The sequence below is a fragment of the Catharus ustulatus genome, chromosome 3, assembly GCF_009819885.2.
Source record: "Catharus ustulatus isolate bCatUst1 chromosome 3, bCatUst1.pri.v2, whole genome shotgun sequence".
In the NCBI taxonomy this organism is placed as follows: Eukaryota; Metazoa; Chordata; class Aves; order Passeriformes; family Turdidae; genus Catharus; species Catharus ustulatus.
The window spans coordinates 46488661-46515371 of record NC_046223.1 but is presented as its reverse complement, the minus strand read 5'-3'; the positions used below and the strand labels follow the sequence as shown (position 1 = coordinate 46515371).

The window sequence follows — 26711 nt, the reverse complement described above, 5'->3', positions numbered from 1 at the left end:
GTTGTTGAAAATGATGCAATTATAATCAGCCTGATTCATTAGCTCTCTTTTAAAATTCACACACCTTCAGAGATAACAATCTACATTTTAATTCCATTTCTAAGTGACTTGGTTTGACCTGTTTTACTAGAAATAGTAATCCTGCTCATGAATGCCATCTGCCCATTCAGACTGCTCGTGTACCAAATAATATCTTCAAGGCTGGAGCTTACGGCTTTAACTATCACATGATACACAGTCCCATGCCTCTTAATCAGAGCATCAAGTGATTTATTCAATGTGCTTTTTTATTTCCTGCCACAGCCTGCCCTCTCAGAAGTTTCCAACAGCTTGAGGCAGCCAGAATTCATTCTTAGGGCTGTCTACTTTCTGACTGGCAATGCAGTCTTTTCTGCTTTATCTTGCTGTATTTGTTTCTCTCCCAGTAAACTTCTACTCATAAAGTGAAAGCCCATGGTAATGGGGGTGGAACAATTCAATCTTTAAGGTCCATTCCAGCCCAAGCTGTTCTATGATTCTACAATTTCCACACTGTCAGATGAAGCACATAATTCTGCAGTGAATGCAGCAAGATCTTCTCTGGCTCCAAAACCTGCTTTAAGAAAGAAGGTAATTTATTTTTACCCCACCTGGCCCAATGGGACCCTGAACCAAGACCAAACTTCAGGCAGTACTGCACTGACAATGTAAGAGATTGACAAGATTGCATGAGTAACACTACATGATGTTTCTGTGTCACATTGCTGCAGAAAATCTCAGTCTGTAATGTATTTTTTGTGTTTATGTGGCCATGGCCTGAAAACAGCATCTCACAGGTGAGTCACGGGCCAGTCACTATAGCACTGAAGGCTTACTCCAAACTTGCTTTTTAGACAAGCAGCCACACTGATTTAGACACATACAGAGCATTCATTTAGTCAGATTTTCTGCGGTAAATGTAACTAGCCCTTTTACCAAAATTTGAATGTAACTACCCCAAACCAAAATTTTATCTAAGCACCAGGCTTTAAATCCATCATTGTTTTTATTTTATTCTTTAAAGTTCTTACAATCCTGTAAATTAAGGAAGCACGTCACTCACTCTTTCCTGGGGCAGAGACCAAAACTACTGAGAAAAAATTTGAAAAGCTTAATGTTGATCTCCTGACTCATAGCCTTTGATTATAATCACAAGACCATCCTTTCTTCTGTTTTAGTAATAAAAAGCAACAGTAAAATCAGTCTGAAATGAAACAAAAATGTCTCTCTTCTGTTGGAAAGTGTTTAAATATTAAGATTAAGGATGTGTATTGCTGTTTGTTATTATTTTAGGTCACAGTGAAGTTAAGGAAGGGAACTTTGTTAACATCTCCTTTTAAAATGGCTGTCTCCCTGAATGTAGGCACACCATTTGATTCTGACCATTTTATTGCAATGACAGACTCCGTCTGTGGCTGAGTTGCACTGTGTTCCTCTTACAGCTGTGCAAGCAGAATGTGGGAGCTGTTACACTGTACACAGAGTCAGGATGGAGGCTGTGGTGAGAGCACTGGAGCACGGAGCCAAAGATACCATTCCCAGCCTTTCTTGACTCTTAAATCACATTCTGCATTTTTGTGTTTTAGGTGGAACATTACATTCTGGAGCTGCAGAAGCAGAACCCCCTAGGATGAGTCATTCATATAATCCTGTGATTGTGATTTTGTTTACCATCCTGCCAAGATAAAGATTAGAATTCTTGGAAGGATGACTAAAAATTGTTGTATGTTGCTGCAAAAAGAGCATCATCTGTCTACATTAACAGTATCTTCTAATTTTTGTAATCTTTCTCATTCATCTCTTAGAGATTTAGATCTGGCTTTCTTAAAGGCCTAGCGTTGCTATGACTGGCTGGGACAGCATTAGTGCTGAGGTGACACTTCTGGTGACATCCAAAGTACTAGAGCAGGATTTCCTGAGCATGTTCAGTACAAATAGGATATGTTAAAGCAGCAGGTTTGTAGAGTGCATGCCACAGAGGAGAGTCTGTGGTCTCCGGCATCACTTTGTGAAAAATACGTATTCAAGAGCTGACCTGGTAAGGCATCACCAGTGTAAGAAAAACTGATCTCCCTTATGCATTGTAGAGACATTATTCCAGATGCAAGGGTCCTTCTTCTGTCTCCATGCTGTCCATATGCGTTCTGTCTATAGTGATGGTGACTTGGACACCAGTCCCAGGCACCTGAAGCAGCAGCTTTTTCTACATTTTCAAACAGGAACCGTGTTGTACCGTGGGAGAGGATGATGTATGCATTCTGCTGGGCTACTCCACTCAGTCTCCTAGTGCCAACACCAGTTTAAAGCTCTTTTCCTAGAAGACAAATGAAGGTGATGATCAGCTTTCATTTCCTACTGGTCATGAATAGCTGAGAGATGTCTGAGTTGATTTCAGGACATGACAGGACTGTGTAGGAAGTACCAAACTCTCAAAGACTGCTTCCAAAATGTATTATGTTGTCATCAGACACATTCTAGCAGCAGCCAGCTACAATGGCTCTATGCTGCACCTGAAACAATTCTTTGTGACCTCTTTTAGATACAGACTCTGACCAAAAACTGATGTTCTTGGGTCTCAAAGAAGACTAGCAACTGTAGAACTGCTGGATGTGGAAATTAGTCTATCTGGGTCTTCATCAGGAGTTTGGCACCACTGCACCTTAGCTCTGCCAGTTTGAAAAGGATCACAGTGGTGGCCATCTGGAAACTTCTATTTCATTCTAGGCAGTATCACCCAGACAGGGGTTTGTGGCTGGGAGACCTGCAGTGGGCATTGCTGCTGTGTTTGGAAGCAGAGCTGAATGGTACAGCAGCACTCCTGGAAATGCTGATAAATGAGGTCCCCAAAAAAACCTCAACAGGAACTTAGTCTGATCCTCTTCCCCAGCCAGTCCTGAAGAACCATAACCTAACCCAATCTGCAGTACAGCAGATGTTAGAGAGCTATTGTGAGTAGGGCTGGGGCATGAATATCACATGAGGGGACACACTGCATACAATTAATGGTCCATATCATCTTTTTCCATTGAACTACACTGGAGTTATTGTTCCTGTCTTGCTGAGCATCTGACTGAACATCTATGGCAAGTATTGGCAAAAATTGCTTTTGACCACTTGTGTAACCACATGTTATATTACTTGTGTTTTCAAGTAACTCTCTTATCAGGACAAAAGTTAGTAGAAATTGCTAAAGAAAATGTTGAATAAATTACTGTAACCAATACTGTAACCAGTCAGGAAACCAGCACAGAGATCTGGTAGTAGCTGATCAGGTAATGATGATTTTATAATCTGGTATTTGCAATGAGTATCTTTTAAAGGCAAATCTTAACAGACTTCCCTGATTAATTTTCTTTTTTCAGCCAAAAAATACATGTAGAAACAGTGCAGTTTGTGAGTGTAATTAATATGCTTGTGGGAAAAGCAAGCATTTTCTGTAATAGAGAGAGCCAACCAAATACCGAGTGCAGTAAAAACTCATGAGTTATGTGGTATTTTACACCTCAGTAATGTTTTGGTATATAGTCACAACTTCATTCAAAATTAATATTATGTATTTTGTTTTTTCTTCATGGCCAGTACAAAATACTTCAAAAGAAAATCCCAAATACCCTGGACTGTGAAGTATGTGCAGTGCCAAGCTAAGCTAACAAGAATATCTGCAACTAAAAAAAGGAAAAGTCATCTGTGCATCAGGAATAACAAAAGAAGCAAGAGCTATGATCATTATATTAAGCTGTGCAGCCAGTTACTAAGTGCTAATCAATAGACACAGATTTAGAAACAAACGTCAGCCCTTTCCAGTAACACAAGTAAGCAGAGGGCTCGGAAATAGCAGAGCCACAAACCTGCTCTGCCTGGAGGAAGCCATTTCCATCACTCAGGCTCCACTGCCGTCAGCGGTGACACATGCCAGCCCTGGAAATGGTACTGCTTCAGCACTGAGTGCAGGCAGCATTGAGGCTTTTCTGCTCCCAAATTATACACACCTGCCTTCTTGTCTGAGCAGAAGTGTCTGTTTAAAACTGTACTCATGGTAAGATTTATGTCCTACCTGGCCTGGAGCCAGCAAGTGACAAATTGACTTTGTACACCATACATAAAGACTTGTAAGCCTGATGCTCTCACTCTTATCCAGAAAAGCATTTCCAGGCTTTCAAGTACAGCAGAGCTCTGCACCTTCATCAAGTGCTTGTGCTTGTCTTCCTGCATGGGCACACACTTAGGGTGAGCGGGATCTAAACTCTACCCTGGCTTTGGACCTCTGCGCTCCTGCTGAGTGTGCTTCCTCTGCCCACAGCAGTCACCCACCTGAGAAAAGAGACCTCTCTCTCCACCTCCATACAACTGCATTGGCCCTGGTACCTCCCAGCAGTCTAAGTTCCACAGGTTAATGACAGCCAAGAAGTTAGAATAAAACAGGCTTGTACAAGTTTCTGGCACATCTGAGCCTTGCTTAGACAGCACCTGACACACACAGCTCTAGATTACTCTCATAACCCACTTCATCCTCGTGAATCTGAGCTTTCTTTTGTTCAGATCCATCCCTTAGTGAGTCCAGAGGAGTTCTTTTCCTTCTTCAGTTTAAGGCCTTGTCTTCTTTTACCTTCAGTGGTGAGGAGGGGAGAGGGGCATTTTCAAGGTTCAGCTCACCCCACATATGCATACCTGCTGGATGGACAGAGTTGCCTCCTGGATGTTACTATCTCTCTCCCACTTACCATGTAAGAATTTTTATTTCAACTGCATGTCTAATTTTATTGTAGAGAGGAGTTAGGTAAGACAAAGATCAAGATCCATTTACCTACTGCAGATGTCTGACTTCCAAGCAAACTCTAAGTGCCATTAAAATATTTAGAAATGTCCAGACAGATGTGCAAACAGATTTCCTATTCACCTGAAGGTACTACAATATCAATGCAGGAATTGCTTTATGTCTCTGTGTCAGACAGAAAATTTTGCTGTAGTATTTCATAGTGTCCTGCATTTTGTCTTCTTGAAATTCGGAAGAAGCTTCTTCTCAGTGTAAGAAAATAAAGGACTTTTACATCTGGAAAATTTCCAAAAACTTAGCAAAGCTGAGAAGTCAAATTAAATAGTGATTACATGTTTCCAACAACATTGCACTGGCAGTGATCTGTGTCTTCTTCCTTCATACCAGCTGCTCCTTGTACAGAGATTGCCTGAGTTACCCCTCAGAAAACTATAATTTTGCAGTAAATCCTCTGAAGTTAAGGTGGTGTAGATCTGGTGACTCTAAATACAGACTCAACCATGATAGAACTGCACTTAGCCAGAATCTGTACTGTTTGAGTGTGTGGTGAACTTTGCCTTCATGGTGAGGCCTAAGAGATGTTCATGCAGACTGAAATCAAAAGGAATGGCATTGTCCTTCATCTTGCAGGTGCGTGTCCCCCTCCTGCCTTGTGTTGGCAAAGTACTTGTGACTGTGCCATCAAAGAGATCAGCAAGCTGATCCAGTTGAAAACTTGCCCTAGAAAAATAGCAGATTGTTTTTCAGCTGGGTCAGTGGGCTGATCCAGCTGACTGCAAGATCAGACAAGCATAAGTACTCCTGCTCCAGCACCTGGGCTTAGTGAAACTGTGTGTGTGAGATGTAGCTGTGACTATGCAGCAAGTAAAAAACTAATATGCTCAGCAAATACTTGAGGCAAATCCCAAGTCCATATTAAACTGACAGGAGAAGCCATAAAAGTAATTCAGTGAATTAAGGCTAATGGTTAGATCAGCATGGTCATATGTGTCAGGAAAGCTCAAAGAAGCAGTCTCAACTCTTCATAAAACCCACAAATATTACACTGACAGTTTCAGGGAGGTACATGAAGATTTAGTGACTTTGGTTTTGAAATCTTAGCACATTCACAGTGTGGAGGCAGATCACCGTCTTAAAGGGTTTGTGGCTCTGGATCTCTTCATGTTTCAGTGAAACCTGCTCACCAGTATTAGCCCTAAGAGAGTTGATGCCTATGCAGTTGGGATCACACATGTTTCAATCAAGTAATGTGGTATTTTAGAACAAATATAATTTCTTTAGTGTGACTAGAATAAGGGGAACTGGCCTTGCTGTCCTTGCAGTAGGAAATTCAAAAGGAGACATCTAAAACTGCAGACTCTGAAAGGTATATGTAGACTTTGAATTGCATGATTTGGTCACCCTTTTCCTTTTCTTTTTATTTTTTTGTTAATGTTGTGCTTGAAGAAATGAGATCAGTTGGAGATCAGAAACAATTTTTGCAGATCAGCTCAGATTTCTTATTGAGAGTCTTTTTGGCAGAACAGGACAGAGTTTTGAATTTTTCACTTGGCTGTCTCAGCTCCTAAGTATGGCCTTAAGGCCAAACTGTTCCCTCTTTATATGCCTATATACAAAACTCAAGCAAACAAAATGGAATGGCACATTGGAAAGCTTTTAGACTCTTGCACCACTTAGCACAGTCATTTTAGCTGTCTCTGCACTGTTTACTCATCTTCCTGCACCACTGACAGTAAAAGCCTGCAGGAATCCTTTTTCTTTCCTTCCTTTCCTATGTGCTTTTTTCCTCCAGCAGCACTGCAGACACAGCAGCATACAACCAACTCAAAGGAAAACAAACCAAAGCGACTTTTGAATTCCAAGCCTCTGCAAGACAGGCTTCTTGTGTGAAGCTGAAAAGGAGCCAGAGCATACCAGCAAGGAAGCTGTGATTTCATCCAGCAGTCTGACAGAAAACGCAAGGTTCCACTGCAGCAGTTTGTGCAGATGCAGCAGCCTCCCTCTGCTGAGTCCATGTCAAATATTAACAGAGTGCCCAGGAGGTGGATGCTCACATAATTTTGTGTTGCTGTTCCTTTGCTTTTTAGTAGCAACTCTCTGAGGAAACCAGGTATGCTCCACAGGTTTTTAAACAGTTTTTATTCCTTATGGTGATATCTAATTTCCAAGGGAAAGGGAAGCTGCAAGGAAATTGAGAAGATGGTTGAGAGGAAGAAAGCTCTCCAAGGAGGGTCATTCTTCTTGCCATGGGGTGGTGGTAGTGGTGTGTGAGGGTGTGCAAGAAAATTACCCTGACTGGAGGTGGCTGGGGCATTTGGCTGGGTTTCAAGCTAGCAGAGACGTCTCTGGTGAGGTCTGGTATGAGGACTCAGGGGTGATTAGTACCTGAGTCACATTTGTTTTGGTGTTTGCCAGGGGACTGATATTTGTGGTTTGGCATCTGTGCATCAGCTTGTACGCTAGGTCAGCAGGCAGGGGAGAAACACTGATCAGTAGGGCAGAAGGTTTAGGATGATGTGTGCTGGGCTGGGGAAACACTAAAGATTGTATCAAACCCATTTGCAGCAGTGTGACTCTGGAATAACTCTGCTGACAGCAGTAGAGTAATACTGACAAAACTGTGAACAGGATTTTGCCTTGTAGTGTGAAAACGAGAAGATTTGGCAGAGGGCCTGGATGGGTGCTGGGAGGTAGTCTCTGAATGCATGAAACTCTGAAAAAGTCTGTGCTGATTGCTGGATAGATGTCTGAAGCCCTACTAGCATGCATCACCCTTCCCTTCATGAAGGAAGGAAACAAAGAGGCTGCTATACTTCAGACAGCCTACCCACTGAATTATTCAATGCAACTAAATAACTACAGAGCTCCAATGAATTACGTAAAACTGCAAAATTGGCTCACTCTCTTGACTTGAATCCATAGTATTGTCTCTTCCTGATCACTACATTACAGTAGTAAATCCATGGCTTGGGGCAATGCTTAACACACTTGGGGAAAGAGCTGAAAAGATAGTAAGAGGAGCGTGCAGGTGAACTGACAGAACACTGTGAGAAAGGTTCTTGCTGAGGAACAATCTCCTGCCTCTTGTGAGAAAGTGACGGTGTCTGAAACAGAGCATGTTTTGTGCCCTGTTGTGTCCTCAGAGCTAGTGCTTGCCCAAAAATGCTAATCTGGAGACAGAAAAGCAGAAAAGCACAATGGCTGAGTGTTGTTACAGAGACTATTTCATGTGCTGGGTTTATTCCAAAACAGGCAATGCAAACCCTGCATACCATCCATGCTGGCTCTCTTACACACTTTTGCTTGCCCAGTATCATCATTCTTCTTGTCAGATTCCCCCACTCTGCCAGAGCTGAAGCTGTGTCGTGGTTTTAAGTCCAGCCGGGGATGAAACATCGCACAGCCTCTCTCTTAACACCCAATGGAATGGAGAGAACGCAAGTAAAACTTTTCTCTTGAGATAAGAAGCTTTTAATAATTCAAATATATTAAAATACAATAATGGAAAAAAACCAAATTGATGCACAATGTAATTGCCCACCATCTGCTGGCCGATGCCAGACCCCCCATTCCTGAACCCAGATCAGCTGTCCTTCCAGGTAACTCCCCCAGTTTATACACTGCACATGACATTCTATGGTGTGGAATATCCCTCTAGTCACTTCAGACCACCTGCCCCAGCTGTGTTCCCTTCCAGTTTCTTTTGCTTACCTCCTCACTAGCAGAGCAAGACACAAGGAAAAAAATGTCCTTGACTAGGGATAAGTGACTTAGAAAAAAACCAAAACATTGGTGTGTTATCAACACCATTCTCATTACAAATCCAAAGCACAGCACTCTAGTAGCTACTGAGAAGAAATCAACTCTACCTTAACTGAAACCAGGACAATATCCACTCCTTATTCCATACCATTATACCATGCCAAGTTTCACACTGCCCAATATACCATCACCTTCCCTATCCATCTGTTTTGATAGATAAACTTACAAACATCATTCTCTTAGTCTATAGAATGCCTCTGTCAAATGTTCATATAATTTCCATACACACACACACACCAAAAAAACCCCAAAAAACATTTGTTGAATTCTTTTACTCTATCACTTTAGCCTTTGTCTTTGGTAACTCCTTCAAAGCAGGAGAAATGGTGTGAGGTGTTGGATTGCTGCATGGTGTACATTTGAGTCAGTTCTCATTCCAGCACTGCTGCCCTTGTTCTGTTTTTTCAAAGTTCATTCTTCTTTGGTGTGAACATGACAACCAGAGGGAGGTCAGGCTCAGATCCCTAGAATGCTTGTGGCTAAGACTGAGGCCATGAGATGCTCAGTGAGGTGATGCACACGTAGCTGCCACAGAAGTGCTTATAGTACAACTGGGTAGTTATAACATTGTAATTGATCATTTATTTTCACTCAAAGTCAAATCCATTTGAGGCACATTAAACTTCTCAACCACCAAGTGCTTCCAGGTTTTTTAGCAAAAGCAGTCTCATGGATGGGTTTGCCTTTGCCAGAGGCAGGAATAATCCAGGTTTTCCCCAGTGTGTTTTTAACATATACTACAGGAACTTTATCCGCTTCTACAGTATGTAAAAGTTTTGATTGGGCAGGGCCATCCCAACTGGCCCTCTGGTGTTGATTAACTAGGTGGCTTTTGCTGAATGTGCACCCCAATGTTTGAACATCCTACAACCCATTGCTGTCATTGTAGTCTTTAACAGTCCATTGCTTTGTTGGACCTTTCCAGAGACTGGTGCGCTACAGGGAATGTGAAACAACCACTTAATACCATGCTCTTTGGCCCAAGTGTCTCTAAGATTGTCTTGGAAATGAGTTCCATTGTCTGATTCAGCTCTTTCTGGAGCTGGACCCTTGTGATTGCTCTGTGTCTGCTTTACCAGCAGCTAAAGACCACTCTGAATGCTGCTCAGCATTCAGTGCATGGGTGGGTTACTTCTTCTGAAGATGGAGATACCCAATGCTCAGGAAAGAAGTGTTTGCAAATATCGAACATTTATCATTGCCTAATTACCTTCTCTTTTCCAGCAAAGTCACCAAGAAATTAATTGCTGGAAACAGAACTATTAGACTGATAATCAGAAATCACAGGGAGAAATCCAGTATCAGTCTTATGCAGAAATATTTTAAACAGCTTTCTTTGTTTGTTTTTATGTAGAATTAATACATCAGCCAAAGTCATAGTCAGTTTGCCAGAAAATTGTAATGTTTGCCTCATAATTTATTCATAGTCTTGTGATTAATAGGTTTGTGTAGTTGACCTGCATTATCTATTTTTCTTTTAAAAAACCATCAACAAAAATGAATCAATATAGAGTCACTATTTTTGTGAAAGACAAATTTTGCTGCTGAGTCTTTCTAATGTGACTATACTGAAACTCATGAAATTTAAAGAGGTCAAGCATTTAAAAAAAAGGTTGCAGAAATAGATTGGTAGAAAATATAATATATAATGTAATTAGCAGGTGTATAAATATATGTGATATTATGAAGAAAAATTGATATAACTTCTAGAGGAAAAAAAATCTCACAGCTGAAGTTCTTTGGGCAGAGGAAGGAGACAGAAGTCCCCAGTGAAGTCTCAGAAATCTGCCCCTGGAATTGTGTTGTTTGACATAGAAGTTATCGGAAAAAAAGAAGCATAGTCTGAGGTGAGAGATGGTGAATTCCTCTAGGCAACAAAAATGAAAGTCAGCCAGAAAAAAAATAAATATGTCATGCTATGAGTAATTGGGTTAAAATAGCAGAAAAAAATCAGTGTTGTCAAAGGAATCCTAACACTGTGTGCAGAGAGAGGAGTACTGAAAAGAGAAGTCTTATTACTTGGGCAGAAGAAATCCCTGAGTTATGACAGTTTTATAAAGGGCAAGAAAGCTGAATAAATGGTACACAGTGAATGATTAAATAGCCGGGGACTCTTCAGGGTGGAACAAAAGAAGCAGATAGGAGATTTGACAAGGAGTCTTAAAAACATGAGCAATATATAGAGAGGAACCAAACAGTCATTATCCCCTCCTTCACAAAGCAGAAGAACTAGATGAAACAAAGAGAAATGGGTGGGTAAAAAGTCCCAAACAAATTAAATGAGGTGCTTTTTCACCAGACATGTACTTCAACTTTAGAACACTGCTGAGCCTGGTGGGTGGCAGAGGCTTCTGGGTGCTCACACAGCTACTGGACAAACCAATGGAACAAAAATGAATCAAAGTCTATAAACCATGAAGATACTCCATCTGTCCCAGGATGTTCTTGAACTGCAGACTGCTGCAAACTGGAACAGATACTAAGTGTTTCCATACACATATCCTGTTATCCTGTTCATGTAGCCTTCTGCAGGCAACTAATGCTGGGATGAACAGGTCTGCTGTGACCCAGACTGGCCATTTTGAGGTGAGACTGGAATCCATCAGGAAACTGAAACAATGAAAAAGACATGGAGGTATTTGCATTGAAACAAAACCAAAAACTGTCCCCATGTGTCAAATTGAACAGCAATAAAGTTTAGCTGTCACTAGACTAGTGAGCAGTATCAGATGGTTCGAACCATGTCCAGGCAAAATAAATAGGGTTTTCTTTCTTGCAAGTGGGGTTTGGACCTGTAGTTCCCAGAGCTACCATTGAGATGATATGCTTCTTTAAAAAACTGATTGTTATCTTGACCAATTCTTGGGGATAATCTTTATTAGGATATGAATGGATTAAGGAAATTATGACAGAAGTGCACATCTGGAAACAAGGTCACTTTCAGGGGTCTCTGCATGCATTTGTGAATTTCCTATTTTTGTATTGTTTGCTCTTTATAAAAGATCTACCCATTCAAAACTCCAAAGTGCAATCTTAATTTTTCAAGAAGAGCAGTGCAAAAATTCAGAAATGGTGGATAACAGGTGAAAATGAAAATCTGCTAGGACTTTTCCAATGAATCACTACTAAAAATAAGTTTTTTAAAAATAATACTACCTTCTATGAATTATGCAATTTCATAGCATTGATTAGAAGAAGATAATATAAAGCATGTGTGTTATTGAGAACTGCAGAGATGCTCTTTGCAGTGGATTAGGAAGAGAGTATTTTCCTATGGGTTGCAGATCCAGTTAAAGACAACGGTGGGCCTTATAAGCACACATGTAAATGGCAGTCTGACATGCTTTTAATGAGATTTCATTTCAGTTTCACCTCTTGAACTGAATTACTTCACGGCCACATCCTTTGCCTGACTGTTTACTGCAAAACAGGTGTGAATCCTTAGACACATGACAATGTATAACTGTAAGAGACCATGATCTGGTGTAATTCATGCATTTACAAGCCATGAATGGGTGCAAATTGAGACTCAAAGTCCTGTCTATATGTTTTTAAACCATTTGCATTTCTCATTAGGCTTCTCTCCTTCTTTGTAGTGGGAATTATTCTAGCTTCAATCATTTCTGCATAAATCAAGGTTTCTTACATCATCCAAAGTCACTTCACTAAAGGCAATTTAATTCTAGTTCAACATACATTGCAACCAGTGATTTACCTCAGCTGTTTTTGAATAAATTTTAAACTGGATTAATTCCTTCTAAATGGAAAATCCAAGGCTGGTCAAAGTAGATTCACTGATTCAAAACTGATAAAGTAATTTTTAATTCTTTCATCTAGATTAGACATTGTACAGATTCAGGTGTCACACACCATGTTTCCACCAGGCTATCTAGCTACCTTCTCTTTTGTTCTGGAAATGGGCCTTAGAACCATCAGTAAAACCATTCTGATGTCAGAGTGTGCTGACAGGAATAACTGCAATGAAAAATCATGCATCACTGAAAATCGAGTACTGCTTGCAGTAGGCAAACCTAAACAAGTATTATAAATATCTAGGGAAGACTTTCCACAACTCCCGTGCTTTAAGCCACTTTTGGAAGCATAAAATTTCACCTTTTCTTTCTACATACAAGATAATGTTTTTCTTTTGTTTCTGATATTTTTATATCACTGTAGCCAAACATGAAGAATGCAAACATGAAGAGTGTTCAGCCCGTATTTCTTTGTCCTTGAATTCATTCAACAGCTTACTCCTCCAACATTGATCTGGAAGTGAGTAGATAATCACAGACTGTTTCTCCTCATGATATAGATAGACCCACAGCTAAACTAGTATTTTTTACAAGTTTTATTAGACCTTTCCTTGATTCCCTAAGTGCAAAACTGTTTTTCTATTTTATTCACTCTTTTGATATTTTTTTAAAGTAGTACAGGAATAAAGCTTCCTTGGGAAAATAGACTCTTACTCATTCCCTGCTGAAAGGCTGCTCATGTCAGCTGACAAAAGATGCCCTTTCCACAAACCATTCCGACTTAAGATCATGGACTTAAGACAGATCACATATTACATTAATTACTCCACAATTTTAAATATTGTTTTTATTATGTCATTAAAACACAGGTAAATTGTCCAAGACAGGTACATCTTCATTGGAAAGTAGAGAAAATGAGACTGTAAAAGTGGCTAACAAAATCTAGGCCTTACATTATATTACCTTTGCAAGGCTTTCAGCTGAAACCTTCATGATGAGAGTAGATGGAGCTTTATTGAAAAACATCTAATGGGTACTTAAGAAATTTCAGGAATGGACAATGGCTCACTGAACAGTAAAATTTTGGAACCATTGACCTCAATCCATTCTCTGTGAATGTTAATACCACACACTGAAGAATAATAGTATCAGTGTGATCTGTGCAGGTCTCAGTGCTGCAGCTTGTTCTATTGTTCAGGAGAACAGTAGGGAAATACCACTTGTATTCTTGCTCCTTGCTTATTTTCCATCTTATTATCTCCTCCATCTATGAAGAAGAGAAAGAGTTGTAGTAGAAACCCAGGAAGAATTATGTTGAATAACTTCAAGTGAGATTCAGGTACTCTTTGTAGGATAGAGGGAGTCATCAGTGAACCAATGATGTTAAGAAGAACCAGATTTGATTTGAAGTTATTCTAGTATAAACTGGTGTCATTCTACTCGCTTTTGGGGAGGTGCTGTAAACTTATCTTGATGTAAATGAATTCAGAATGCTTAGTACTTTACTGAAAATCTCTGATTTGAAATTGAAGAGCAAGCATAGTGTTGTACCTGTGCAGGATCTTTAATTATTGTAATTATTTTAAAAATCTGCATGGGCTGAAAGGTTGTACTTTGAAGCATTCAAGTGAGAAAAACATTATCATTCTGATGAAATCTTTTATTGCCCTGCTTATCTTTCTCAACAATATTTTTAGTCCAAACAGTTTATAATCTCTTTTTTTTAAGACACATGATAACTGTTCAGTGCAGTTCTACTTAGGCTATGGCATACTTCCCTTCTAAAGGTTTTAGTAAATACCTTGTGAAGATTCACTCAGATGTTTGTATGTGATGGCAAATTCTCTCCCAAAAACTCTTATTTTTAGTAAAATTTGTGTTACCAATCTGAAATGTTCATATTCTTTGCACCATAATATTTAATATTCCAAGGGTGAGTTGATGTGCTGTTGGCCATTGACTTAATTTTCATTGCTGCTGTTAGAGTTTTGCTGTATAATCACACAAGGTAATGCACAGCCTGCTTAGCTTCAGTGGTCTCCTAGATAATGTGGAAATGTCAAGCACTGTGTTTGCTCTGTCCTACATCTGCTTTTGAGGAAAACTGGGCAGCAGCAGTGGGAACAGCAAAGAGCCTTGGAGGTATTGGCAGGCAGGAGTTTCATGGGAGAGCCAATAGAAACCTCTGCTTTCAGCATGGTGTCAAGCATTGAGAAGGGACACACACATGCATTCATCATCTGGCAACTGTAAGATCTGAAAGAAAGATAAAGTAGTGGTATCTCTTTTCAGCAAACAGGAAGTCCTGGTTCTGAGGTAGAAGAGACTTTCTCCTCAGCTGCACGAAGTAAAGAGGATTTGTGTGACCATTATTAGGGCAAGGACTTCCTGAGACTGGGTTTGGGAATCTTGGCTCATTTTCCTCTCCACCATCTGCAGTGCCAGATGGGATGGGCTGCATTGAATCCTACCATGCTCTCCAGGAGTTTAAAATAAACTGGCTTAAAAGTAGGATTTAGTCTGCCTGAATTAGCAACTAACTGTCATCTCAACTCCAGGACAATGATTGAAACATAAGTTCCCTTAAGTTCTTTGTGGCCACTGAAGAGGCTTGGGTGCCTTTGAAAGCCACTCATCTTTCTGAGCTTCTCAAAGGTGGGCACTTAAGCAGAGAGGTGGAGTGTCACTGGGGCTCCCACACCTGCAGCTCTGTGACTATGCTGTGTAACCTTGCCTAGCAGAAAAGCAGAGTATCAGGCTCCTTTCCCTTCCTTCCTTTTCTATTGGAATCCTGGTGGCACTTGCCTAGGACTGCTGTTCTTGAGGGATTTAAGCAATTTTTGAGTGCAGAAGCATTGCCTAGGTGCTTAATTCCCAAAGGCACAGTCTTGGGGTCTGCACAGCTGGTCCTTGTGGGGAAGTTGCTCTTTTGGCTTGGAATGGAGGTCTGTTTAGCTCAGTATCCATCTGACAGGGATAGCTCGTTCCCTGTCAAAAAGGTGAGCACAAACATGAAAAATAGCCAAAAGCAGGTGCCAAGGGGAAAAAAGTAAGAAATAAGAAATAAGTAGATGCCATGGGAAAAAAACATGAGAGCAGGGTGTACAGGCAGATTGAAGTTTATATTTGCAAGACTTAACTGCTGTTACCTCGTGTGTATATAAACTTATTTTGGCAGGTGGGTCCTGGGATCCTGCTGTTTGAAGCATTCCCAAGATCTGGCTCCGACCATCCGTGTAATCCTTCCAGGCAGCCTGGCTTAAGTTTTACAAAGCCAATATGACACCAAGGTAGCCAGCAGGCCCTGGGATGGTAAGTGAAATTCAATTACATGGTCCTCATCAGAAAAGGCAGCAAAGGTCAGGGAGTAGGGGGCCAATGCACCAGGGAGTGGCATAAGGATGTGAGAAGGATGCACTGGTGCACCCTCTGTATATACATTTTTCTGATTTCAAGAATCAGGATGGTGATGCCAAACCTAGGCACGCATGAGTATATGACGCATATTCTTATTAACACCGCCTGTACCGTACTGCTCTCACTTTAATAAAATTACTGAGTGTCCTGGCCACACAAGGTGAATTCCTGAAGCAGGCGAGAGCAGCGACATTGCAGTCAAGGCTCACTGTTTGCCTACGTGAACCTGTTCTGTCAGGGAATTGATCGAACAGCATTCAGGGCAACGTGTCTGCTGGGCATTCCAGTCAAGTGCCCAAGCGCAGCTCCGCAGCCGTAAACCTGCTCCAAGGATTTACTCTGAGCAAACATCACAGCAGAGCGCAAACCCTCGGAGCCCTTCGTGAGCCAGCGCAGCGCTGCGGGGACAGCGGCTCGCAGCAGCCCGGCAGCGCCAGACGCCAGCGGGCGGATGGCCACGGATACGTGACACGCATGGCAAGGGAGTTTTTAATGTCGACGTTGAAGCCGGGCAGGGTGGTGGTGGCGGTGGAGTGAACCCGCTTAGGGGGGCAGCTCCCGCCCGCTCGGCCCCCCAGCAGGAGCTGCAGGCCGGCCGGCTGCCCGTGTGGCACTTGCCGGGCGCTGTCCCGGCCCGAGCACAGGAGCAGGGGGAGCCGGCAGCCGCAGGCTGGCCGCGGCACCCGCAGGAGCGCCCTTGGGCCGCCAGCCCGGCCGGCCCGGCGGAGCCGCGGCGGGCGCTGGGCGGGCGGGAGGCGCGGGCGGGGCGGGCTCTGTGTTGCCGCGGAGATGGGGGCGGGCGGCGCGGAGGGGCCGAGCAGGAACCTCCCGCCATGGGCTGCTGGGACGCTGTCAGCGGGATAAGAACGGAGCAGGCGGCCGGGCGCGCCGGCTGTGGCGGGGAGAGGAGCGGGTAAGGGCGGGCTGGGCACCGCCAGGGTGGGGGGCTCGCCTGAGGCGCGGGGCCGTGGCAGGGCGCTCGGCACGGGCCCTGCCCGCCGGTTTCGGCGGGCCGAGGCCGGCAGCCGCGGCGCCGGGGCGGGCTGTCAGTGGCGCTGCTGTCGCCTGGAGATGCCGCTGGAGGCTCGGGGTAGCCCGGCGGCGGCGGCAGCAGTAGGCGGAAGGAGCCGCCGGAGGTGGCGCGGGAGGCCCGGCCCGCCCCGGGGCTCCCGGGCAGCGGCGGCGGGAGGGGCACCGCGGGCTCGGGCCCGAGCGCTCCTGGAGCCGGCGGTGGGCGCTGGGTGGCTCGGAGCGGTCCCTGCTGGCGCCAGGCCTCGGCCTTTGCCGAAAGGCGACGTTTAATACCTGGTGTGCGTGTCCAGGCGGTGCATGCGGGTTCTCCTCCGCCCCCTCCCGTGTTCCCGGGATGCTGTGTGGGTGACCGAGCGCTGAAGCGGATTGCCCAGAGAGGTTGTGCAGTCTCCCCACTGGAGATGTTCGAACCGCCTGGACTCAGTCCTGTGCCGCGTGCTCTAGGATGACCGTGCTCGGGCAGGGAGCTTGGAGCAGGTGCCCCAGTGCAGTCCCTTCCATCCCGAGCCGTTCCATGTGCGCACCCTGCGGTGGGCAGCGCTGTGCGAGGTGCTGGCGCAGAGCGCGGACACAAAGCCTTTGCTGTCAGCGAGGCGTGTGTTACAGATAAGGATTGAAGAAGAAAGCAAATGTGGGCTGTTCACGGAAACGCGATAACGCTGGCGGACGTGGAATATGCAAGAGTCGCAGCGTTTCAGCACCTGAACTGCCCCTTTTCAAAAACATGCATCAAAATGAGTGGACAGAGGAGCGATGGGAACTCCTCTGCATGTTCTTTGAATGTGGGGAGAGTGTTCAAAGATGCTTCTCTGAGAGAAAAGCAAAAGTCTAAGAATTGGATATTGCCTGATATCCCCAGAGGAACTAAAGAACTACTTCTTACTATTATCTGCAGCAAAGGGAGAAGGCAAGAAAAGCAAGTATATCACTAGAAGTGAAAATGAAACTTCTTGTATAAGAGAAAGCAGAGCAATTGAAGAAATTCAGAAAGAAGGTCTGAATGTCATGGCCTAGGAGTTGGAAAAGCATGTAATGTGGTTGTAAATGGGACTTGCTAAAGATGAAAATCTGGATGGCAGACTTTTTTATTTCTTCTTGCTTGTAGTGCCATGTGAATCAGTAAGACTTCATTATAAGGATCTACAGGAAGCTTGGAACTAGTGACACAAGCTTGTGTACTGCTGCTGATGTGTTGGTGGGACAACTATCTGTTTTAGTCATGTGTCATAATCTTGTGCTAGGTAGCAGAAAAGAGGTGTCTGGAGCATTTAACCTTTCCTGAAGGAAGGATCAGATTTTGTTTGCTTGGACAAGAGACCATGTCTACATAGAGCTTTTATCATAATGGAGCTACAGTGTGATGAGGACTCAGGAAAATATTCTCGAGTCTCCTTTTTGGTGGTATTGTATGCTTACAGGCCAGTAGTGCAAAGAGGAAAGCATCCTCTCAGGTGCTTTAGAAGATCTGTGATTTACTGGCTCTGAGGTTTTCTGGTTGATATTTTGAATTGAGCAAATGAAAAATATTGTTTTCGTATATTATTATAGGTAAGAAAAAGAAACCCATCTTTTTCTAGGCTGTTTTAATGTGGTTGTTCTTCCCTGTCCTTTGGACAGAGACTCTTGCAAGCTAAAAACACATAGTCAATGCATTACTTCTAAAATCAAAGCCAGTTGCCAAAGGAAGTCAGTTGTTACTTGGTTTATAAGAATGTATACAGATTTCTTAAGAGGAGCTTTTTTGATGTCACTCACTTCCTGCCTTCCCGTTTTTCTTACCCTGTGAATTTTTTTAACCATACTCAGACAGCTTTCCATCAAAAGTGCTTGATTGTAAAAAGTTTTTGTGCAAGGTTAATAACCATTTAATTAAGACTCTCCTTTGATGCTTCTTTTGCTTCCTCCTTTACCACAGTCCCTGGTAGGTTTTTCATGTCACCACATCAGTTGTTAGTGTAGCTTAAGATAGTAAGGAAAGACTCTGTGAGTACTTTGAATAATAGTATAGGATCTGTTGGAAAGTTGGACACTGGATATGTAAACAGTGGAAAAGAGAAACTGCATTAACACATACTGAAAGTAAGTTGCTGTTTTCATACAGTTCTCTTTGCAGTTGAGGTCAAAGAGCATAAGCAAATACTGTGATTCTGTGAACAAGCACTCCAGGAAGCTCAGCTCTGTATTTCTATTGTCAGTGATTTCTGTAAGAGACCATGGTGCTTCCTTATTAGTAAGAAGTTGTACACCCTTGCAGCTAACCATTTAATATTTCCTTCATATTTGCAAATTTTGCCATTGCCATGGTGGTCTCTTTTCAAATAAGATAATATTGCCCATGAAGGAAATCTGAAGCAAAACTAGTTTTGATACTTGTCTTTTCAGAGCAGAAAGGAGCAGAGGGAATGTAGGGTGAAATGATTATTTTATAAGAGGATTCTGCTGCACCTGGAAGTGCTGTCCAGAACATGCCTGCTTGTCCTCTGTGGGTGAATTGCAGTTCTTTGCAGTGAACAGCTGTCATTGGCAAGACCACACTAACACCCGTTTTATTCTTTTTTGAGGAGTTGTCAGGCTCTGTGGGCTTCCTTAGCTAGGAACTGTAGTAGTAGCAGCTGTTGTGCGAGGTGTCACTACATCTTTTTGGCTGTGTTTGTTAGAAAAGGATTGTAATATGCAGTGGTGGGAGGCCCTTGTGTATATATGCCTGGGATTACTTTGTCTCTTCCTTTCTTTTCCAGCTGAGAAATGGTTGAGAACATCAGGTACTTCAGCAAATTATTGCTTGTTGAAGGTTCATGGGTCTTTAGATAGTGTCAAGTAGTTGAGCTGGTGTCGTTGCAGCTGTTGGTTCCTGTGACAGCACTGATCTGAGGATGGCACACCTGGAACAAGATCAGGCAGAAGACACTTGAGGCCCCTTCTGTTGTGTGATTTGGACTGGTTTGTCTGAGCTCGCTAAGCTGATTGAGCAGCTTGTTACTGCTGAAGGAGGAAATCTCCCTCCTGCAGCCTTCCCTTCACTGACAGTGAGAACTGCCTGATCCCTCAGTACAGCAATTGAACAACATCAACTGAAACTAGCTGAAAGCTAGTTTTCTGCAAAGCTGTTGGGGTGGGCTACATCAAGAAGGAGCTGGATGAGTGCAAAGGTGGAGGTAAGAGGAAGAGAAGAATTGCTGGGGAAGAACAGAAGCATATTCTTGCTAGTCATATGTTGTCAGGTGGGCTGTGCTGTCTGCTATAGCTCTACCCTAGCTGCATTTTGGGAGATGTGGGCTTTTGCTGTGGTTCAGCAGTGTTTCTGAATCAGCTGTCATGGTCTGTTGAGAACAGCTAATATATGGTATGCACGGGATTAGATTTTCTCTTCCTCCGTTTAGATTCAGGTCTTGCATTTGAACATGGCTCTCATGGACTTTGAAATTAGTTCAAGATGAGGTCTTGCTTCCGGATGGAGCACTCTATACAGAAGTGATACTGGAATGTGTAATGGGAAAGAAGGCTATGGGAAATCTTGAGCTTCTTCTTGCTGTAAGCTATTAGCTCTTTGATTCATGTTTATAGCCTGGGGTCTGATTAAAATCTCTTTTCTGGGTAGTCAGGTTTTTTTACCAGTTATTAAAGTAGAAGTGTGAATCTTCTCAGTGCAATTTTTAGGTAACAATGTTCTGTGAAGATATAGATAAGTCTGATGCTGAGTAAGAGAGCAAGCGGGGAAAAAACTGTGAAAATCCATAGCTTATCTATGTTGAAAAAGGGATAGCTGTGTGTAATACTGTCATCCATGTAGTGAAGTCCTGGAATAGTGCTGTATCTTGGCTGTACCTGCTGCAACTTCTATTGTATTTTTTTTTTAATATTTCTCTAAAGTTCCCCTAGCTTTTTTTTTGTCACTATTGCACATTTAATCTTCCTTCATATTCTGTACCTCATGGATTGTGTGATTTTGGTGTGTTACAAAGGAGCCAGAGCTTCTATTCTTCTGTATTCTTAGTCAGCTTCTCCCCCATAAATAACTCCCTACTGCCTGCTCTTTCTGTGGGTGAGGTTTTGCAGTGACCATGCATGCAGTGGGGAGCACTGAAAGGTTGTATTCTGCACTTCTGAGCTTGTGTAGCTCCCTGCAGGCGTCTGGGCCTTGCCCTGTGACCCTTGTGTTTGTATGGGGTTGTTGAGCCATGTGGTGCTGAGGCACTGTGGGAATTACTCTCACACTATGAAAGAGCTTTGCTGCACTTCCTGGATAATTTAAAAGGTGGGAAGTGGAAGGCAAGTCATGAATAATGGTTTGTGAAAGATGTTTGGAAGACTCATGTCTGTCAGATGTGTGCTCAGCCACTCTTGACAATCTCAGCTAATTCTCATGTTTATGAATTCTTTGCTCACTTTTCCTACACCCAGAAGGCTGAGCTCCTTGGCTTCAGTTAGAACTTACCACCATGATCCATGGAAAAGTACAGGAGCATGAAGTACTAACTGTGAGGTGAGAGGAGGGAGTTTCTGATTTTTTTCAGCTTTTCACAGTAGAGAAAAACCTTTCTGTTTTCCAAAGAGAAAATTGAAAAGATGAAATATTAGGAGGAATTATTGTCAGGTAATGCCAAATCCAAGGGTTTGTTGGAAGTATTAAAACTGATGTTAACTTCTGTGGAATTTTATTTCAGCAAATACTTGACATCATCTGTGCCTCGCTAGTATTGTGGAGGCATTTTCCCAAGACTTATGTTCTTTGGGGGAATAAATGACAAAAAGTATGTAACTAGATCTTCAGTTAACTTCAGTAAACTACTGATTTGATAGGCCTTAGTGTATTGATTAAAAGATGGGGAATGAGAAATGGAAACTGCACTCTGAAGGGATGAATAGCTCTCAATGCCTTAATTCTGGAAAAATGTCAATTAGTAAGGAAAATATTGAAGATTTAGAGCAAGAAATGTTCCTGATAGTTTATAATTCTGTTGCAGGACCTGATAAAAATCCAGCAATATAATAACTGTTAGAAGATTTCAAAAATTGATCTCTGTCATGGTTTGATTCACTAGTTTAAACAGACACTGAAATAGTCTTAAAATTAACCAAAAAACTGCTAGTCTTTCTGTTGGAAGGCAAGAGTTTAATCTTAATTTCCAAGAATTGAGATCAAACATTCTTATAATTTGCTGTATAGAAAACAAAACAAAAGCCTTTAAGTGTAAAACTGTGTGCTACATGATTTTTATCACTTTTCTTTGTATTACTTGCATCTTTCAATGATACGGGGAGATTTGAGTCAGTGAGGAATGTGTAGTTTCATTTTTTATTTGCATGTTTCAATTAAGAAAAGATCAAAGGAAAGCAGAAAACTTTTTATGTGTCTGAATATGTAGAGGAAATGCTAGGGGGGATGTGGGGGTGTATTTTCCACTCCAGAAGGTATTCCTAATTACTCCAGAACTATTTTTGGAAGCCTAAATCACATCAGTTACAGAGCCAATTTGATTATTGGAGTCCCGCTAAGTTCTTAGCATTTGCAGCAAAAATTATCATATGATGTTTGCTTACTGAAAATGCCATTTGGCTACATATGTACCTTCATCTGGCATACTTCGTACATCTCAGCAGTGTAAAATCTTTTTTTTGTGTATCCATGAGTGATACACATTTCTAATTGGGGACTTCCTAGTTTGGCACTATTTTTTTCTTTACATTGTGGATGGATTAAAGGCTTTCTCTGGTGAGTCAGCATTTGTTCAATGTCTGTCTATCTAGCAATAGGTATACTGGGAAACATTGTATTTTTGGTCATTATTATATGTAGCAAAGTGTGATTATTAATTATAATTTTTCTGTTGGAGTCTGTACTCCTTTGCAGTGATGTTTAAACTTCAAAAATAAGTTAAAAATCCTAGCTGTTCCTTATTTGTACTCCCATTGGAGAAAAGCTATGTAAAGTGAGATGATGCGAGTCATTTTGCCTGTAGTTATCTGGAATGTTGTCTGGGTCATCTGAATCCAGTTCAGTGCAAGAGGTGCATTTATTTTAAATGCCTCTGTGCTGTGAAGCCTGGAAGAAATACAGGGTTTGCTTCCTTAAGACCACCAAACTATTTTCACTTTGTAAAGAAGCTGGCATTGCAGAAATAGCACTATATGTAACTCTCAGATATATAGGTAACTTGTTAAATTGCCACTTTTAGAAATATTTACCTGCTGTTTTGTCTGCGTCTGACTGCTAACAGCAAATACCAACTTCACAACCAGTTTTAAAGATTCAGGAGTGAAATTAGTCTTCAGTCCTTCAATTATTTTTTTCTTTTAAATCTGATCATTGATCTTCCCTTCTTATTTAATTGCTCTTAGTGGATACTTTAGCCACAATGTCAAAACTTATCTTAAGCACTTTGTAGTTTTAATCCTCTAAATGCTAAGCTTTAATTTAGGATAGCCTTTACTCAGTCATATCCCTTCAGTAAGAGTGCCTCAAGCATTCAAGAGTGCTCAAATCTACTTCTTTCTTCAAGTATTGGCACAATCAAAGTGTATAAGATTATAAGTTACAAAAAGTTTTGTATGATCCTCTAGGTCATGACCTGAGCAGACACTTGTTCAAAATGCAGGGTGGCCTGCATACCTGTGGTGGGGCCCAGCTACAGTCACAGAGGCCACACTATTTCCAGTACTGTGGATTCGTGTAAGAGCATATCACAAACTCTGCGTGGTCCTACAGGGCTGGTCTCTGTGGGCTCAGTCCTGGAGACAGTGGCACTGAACATCTGACTCACCTGCCATAGTAGCCTACTGCTTTCCTTCCGGTTTGCAGAGTCTGTGCAGGTTAGTCTTGATCTTTGGATTTAGTTGTTACTGTGCAGCCGTGACTGTTAAGGCTCGCTTGTGGTCTGTTCTGCGGTTCAAATGTTAAACCTAAAGTATGGAAGAAGGTATTTAGGAGTATTACTTGAGTATATTTTAATTTAGGGAAGAACTTGTTAGACCTCTGAGTAGTGTTCTGAACAAGGCTCACTGAGGAGCATTGCCTTGCCACTGCCAAATGCTTTACAGATGATCTTCATCTTTCGTTTTTCTTCTGTAAGAACTTACTGATCTTTCATAGATTCCACCTTGTGGTGGAATATTTGTCAGTTCCTTTAGTACCATGTGTTTGCAGAGGTGCTGGCCTCTGACACTCTAGATAAGATCTGAAAGAGATCCTGGTCTTCAACTCTGCTAACAAAGCTTGTCACCAGTGTTTTCATGGTGTTGGTAGCAGCCTTATATTCTTTAGTGCTTTTTAGCTGATGTCCATGATCGCAGGTGTATTTGTTTTTGACACAGTTATTGCTGCAATGATTATCCTGGAAGGCCCCCAGCTTTCCCTATGCCTCTTGTAAGGAATGCTTACTCTCCATGCCTGTATGCAGTGGTCTGAAATAGAAAAATTTTAAATGAACTGGAATGGATTTAATTTGCTTAACAGCTACGTTGTAGTTAATGACTTTGGATAGTATAAGACCACAAACTTAGCATAAACTTGAGTATAGCATGTGTACAGGGCTAATGTATAACTTGAGTGTAGGTGGTTGTTTGAGAGCCTGTCTTTCATTAGTGTTGTACTTTTTATTTTGTTAGGTGAATCATCTCTCATTTTTTTGCTTGATTTCAGGCTTGACAAGAATGTATTCACAGGTGTTTCATATTGTTTGATGACTAAATAAAATTCCACATGCAGTTGAGAAGCTGTCTCAAAGCACTTGTCTAATATGCAGCTAGCTTGTGGGATTCTTTGCCATTTGTTCTGTCTCAGTGGTATTTCCCCCAGACTCAAAAGGAGGAAATAATTGGTAATTTATTAACTTGTAAAGGAATATTGTTCTTCATAACTCAAGGTGGAGCCTGCTGAATTTTAACAAGAAAAAATGTCCCAAGATGACACTTTGAAAATTGTTGAACATGAACTGGGGGATTGGAGTGTGTGTGTATTGTTGTATGTAAACAGGAATAATGTGTACATGTTAATCTGAGATACCTCTGAGTAATGGTTCTATCATTTAGAACTGGTTTTACTAATAGTTATGCTAGACAAGTGAAATTCTAGAAACATGTTGGGGAGAGCAGACATAAACACTCACAGGTCAGAATATATCATGGGAAACTGTTTCAACTCTAGAAAATACATTATAGGTTACATTTGGAAGAATACACTAACCGAGTTTTGGAAGTGTAGTCTGCAATAATCTTTGTGCACAAAGAGTTTGATTTCAAACTATCAAAAAAAGCCAAACCTGAGACCTAAAAATCCATGGAAAATTATAAGTTGGGAGTAAGCAAGGGTTTGTCTTTTTCTTTCTTATTTCACTGCGTGGTACACCACAGATCTGGGTCTTGATTAGAAGGATGACAGCTCTGAAACTGTTTCTGAGAAGGTGACCTGCCTACACCTGCTGTAATGCCTCTGTAGCTTGAAGTGTTTGTAGCCTTGGGTATGTTTGCTGACTTAATTTTATAAATATAGATGACAAGTATTTTGGAAAGCAACCGTTTCTTTTATTTGAACAAACCTGGCCTATTATTTGCCTGATCTCATTTGGTTCTTTTCCCATGGTATTCCTATTCTACATGAGCAATTGCTAGTTTAGCAATCATCTCAGTGTTCCCTAACCACATGCAAGATGAAAATGCCTGGTTTTATTTCTTTAAAGACTATTTTTTTCAGTAAGCACAGATAACTCCTAAATCTTTTTTTTTTTTTTTTTCTTCAGTGTAAGTTACAATGCTTGCTCATCTCCAAGAGGTCGAAATTTTCTGATTCTGAGGTTGTATAAGCACTGAGCTTCATGGATTAAATTTTTAATACCATGGCAGTAGAACACAAGTAAGCAATGTACTTATAAAAGGTTTACGATACCTGGAGAAGCAGGACTCTCAAACTTCAGGTGTTGCAAGACAAATATCCCTCTTAAGTGAGATGGGAGTTAATACATAAAGTGACAATATTAAGATTATCCAGACATCAACATGCTTGTGTATACTGAAACACCTTTACTCCGATGGCCTCATTATACTTTTGAGGGTTCATTAAAATAATACTTGTTTACTGTCTTGTGCACTTGACACACTTCCCTGACTTGTTAAAAGGACAGTGCATGTGTTTATCCAAACATGCCAAGCATTTTTTGTTTTTCAGCTCTTTCTTTGCTCTGGGGGCAGAGACTCTGGATTACTTGTTCAGAAATAATATTGGTCTAGTGGATTACATGTAAGGCTGAAAACTGGTTACTGAACTTCTTGATGAAATCAAGGACTTGGTCAGAAATAGCACTGTGCCAAAAAGTTGACAGCTATCTGAAGTCTTACAATAAATTCTGTATGTTAAAGGGTTGGTCTTTCACGTCATGATTGGAGCAGCACTGCCTTAGTATGTAATAGGTTTTTCTGCTTCTGTGACTACATAGTTAATAAATAATAGCGGAGGACAAAGCAGAAAGTGTTTGAAAATATTAAGCAGGAGATCTTCTATGGAGCCGGAGTGTTGTCTGATATGTCTGTTTTGAGAATGAACCAAACTTAAAAGATCTTGGTTTTGCTCTTGTTTTCTCATGTTTTTGACCGAGTTGTTGGATGTTTAGCAAATGTTCACTGTGTTTTGTAAGCTATTCTTTTGGCTGATTGCCCTGCATCAGTAATGCAAAGCATCAAAGTGTCTCAAGCTTTATGAGATGCTGTGCTGAAACTGCAGGTTCCTGTTTTCTTTCTGTCCGTGTGTTGCTCCTGCTGTGTAACCTATTTCGGCAATGTCAGCTGGGTATTTCTTTCCAACTTGTGTAAAGTTTTGAGTAATTTCAAAAGAACAGAAAAGGAAGAATGCTGATTTCAGTGATGCATAACTTCAAGCCTTTACTTATGTTTTCCCACCACGTGCA

The 26711-nt window shown here is 41.6% G+C and overlaps 1 protein-coding gene across 4 annotated transcripts in view; it reads left to right on the top strand.

The window, feature by feature from the left end:
• Positions 1-6592: 6592 nt before the first annotated feature.
• Positions 6593-26711, top strand: part of LYST (lysosomal trafficking regulator) — an 88536-nt gene continuing 68417 nt past the window's right edge. For 2 of the 4 annotated variants that reach the window (XM_033053744.2, XM_033053747.2), the window contains exon 1: positions 16590-16696. The gene's annotated coding sequence lies outside the window, so the exon portion shown is untranslated. Of the gene's footprint in view, positions 6903-15544; positions 15679-16589; positions 16697-26711 lie in introns of those variants that run through there. The other 2 variants (XM_033053746.2, XM_033053745.2) reach the window with 2 other exon arrangements.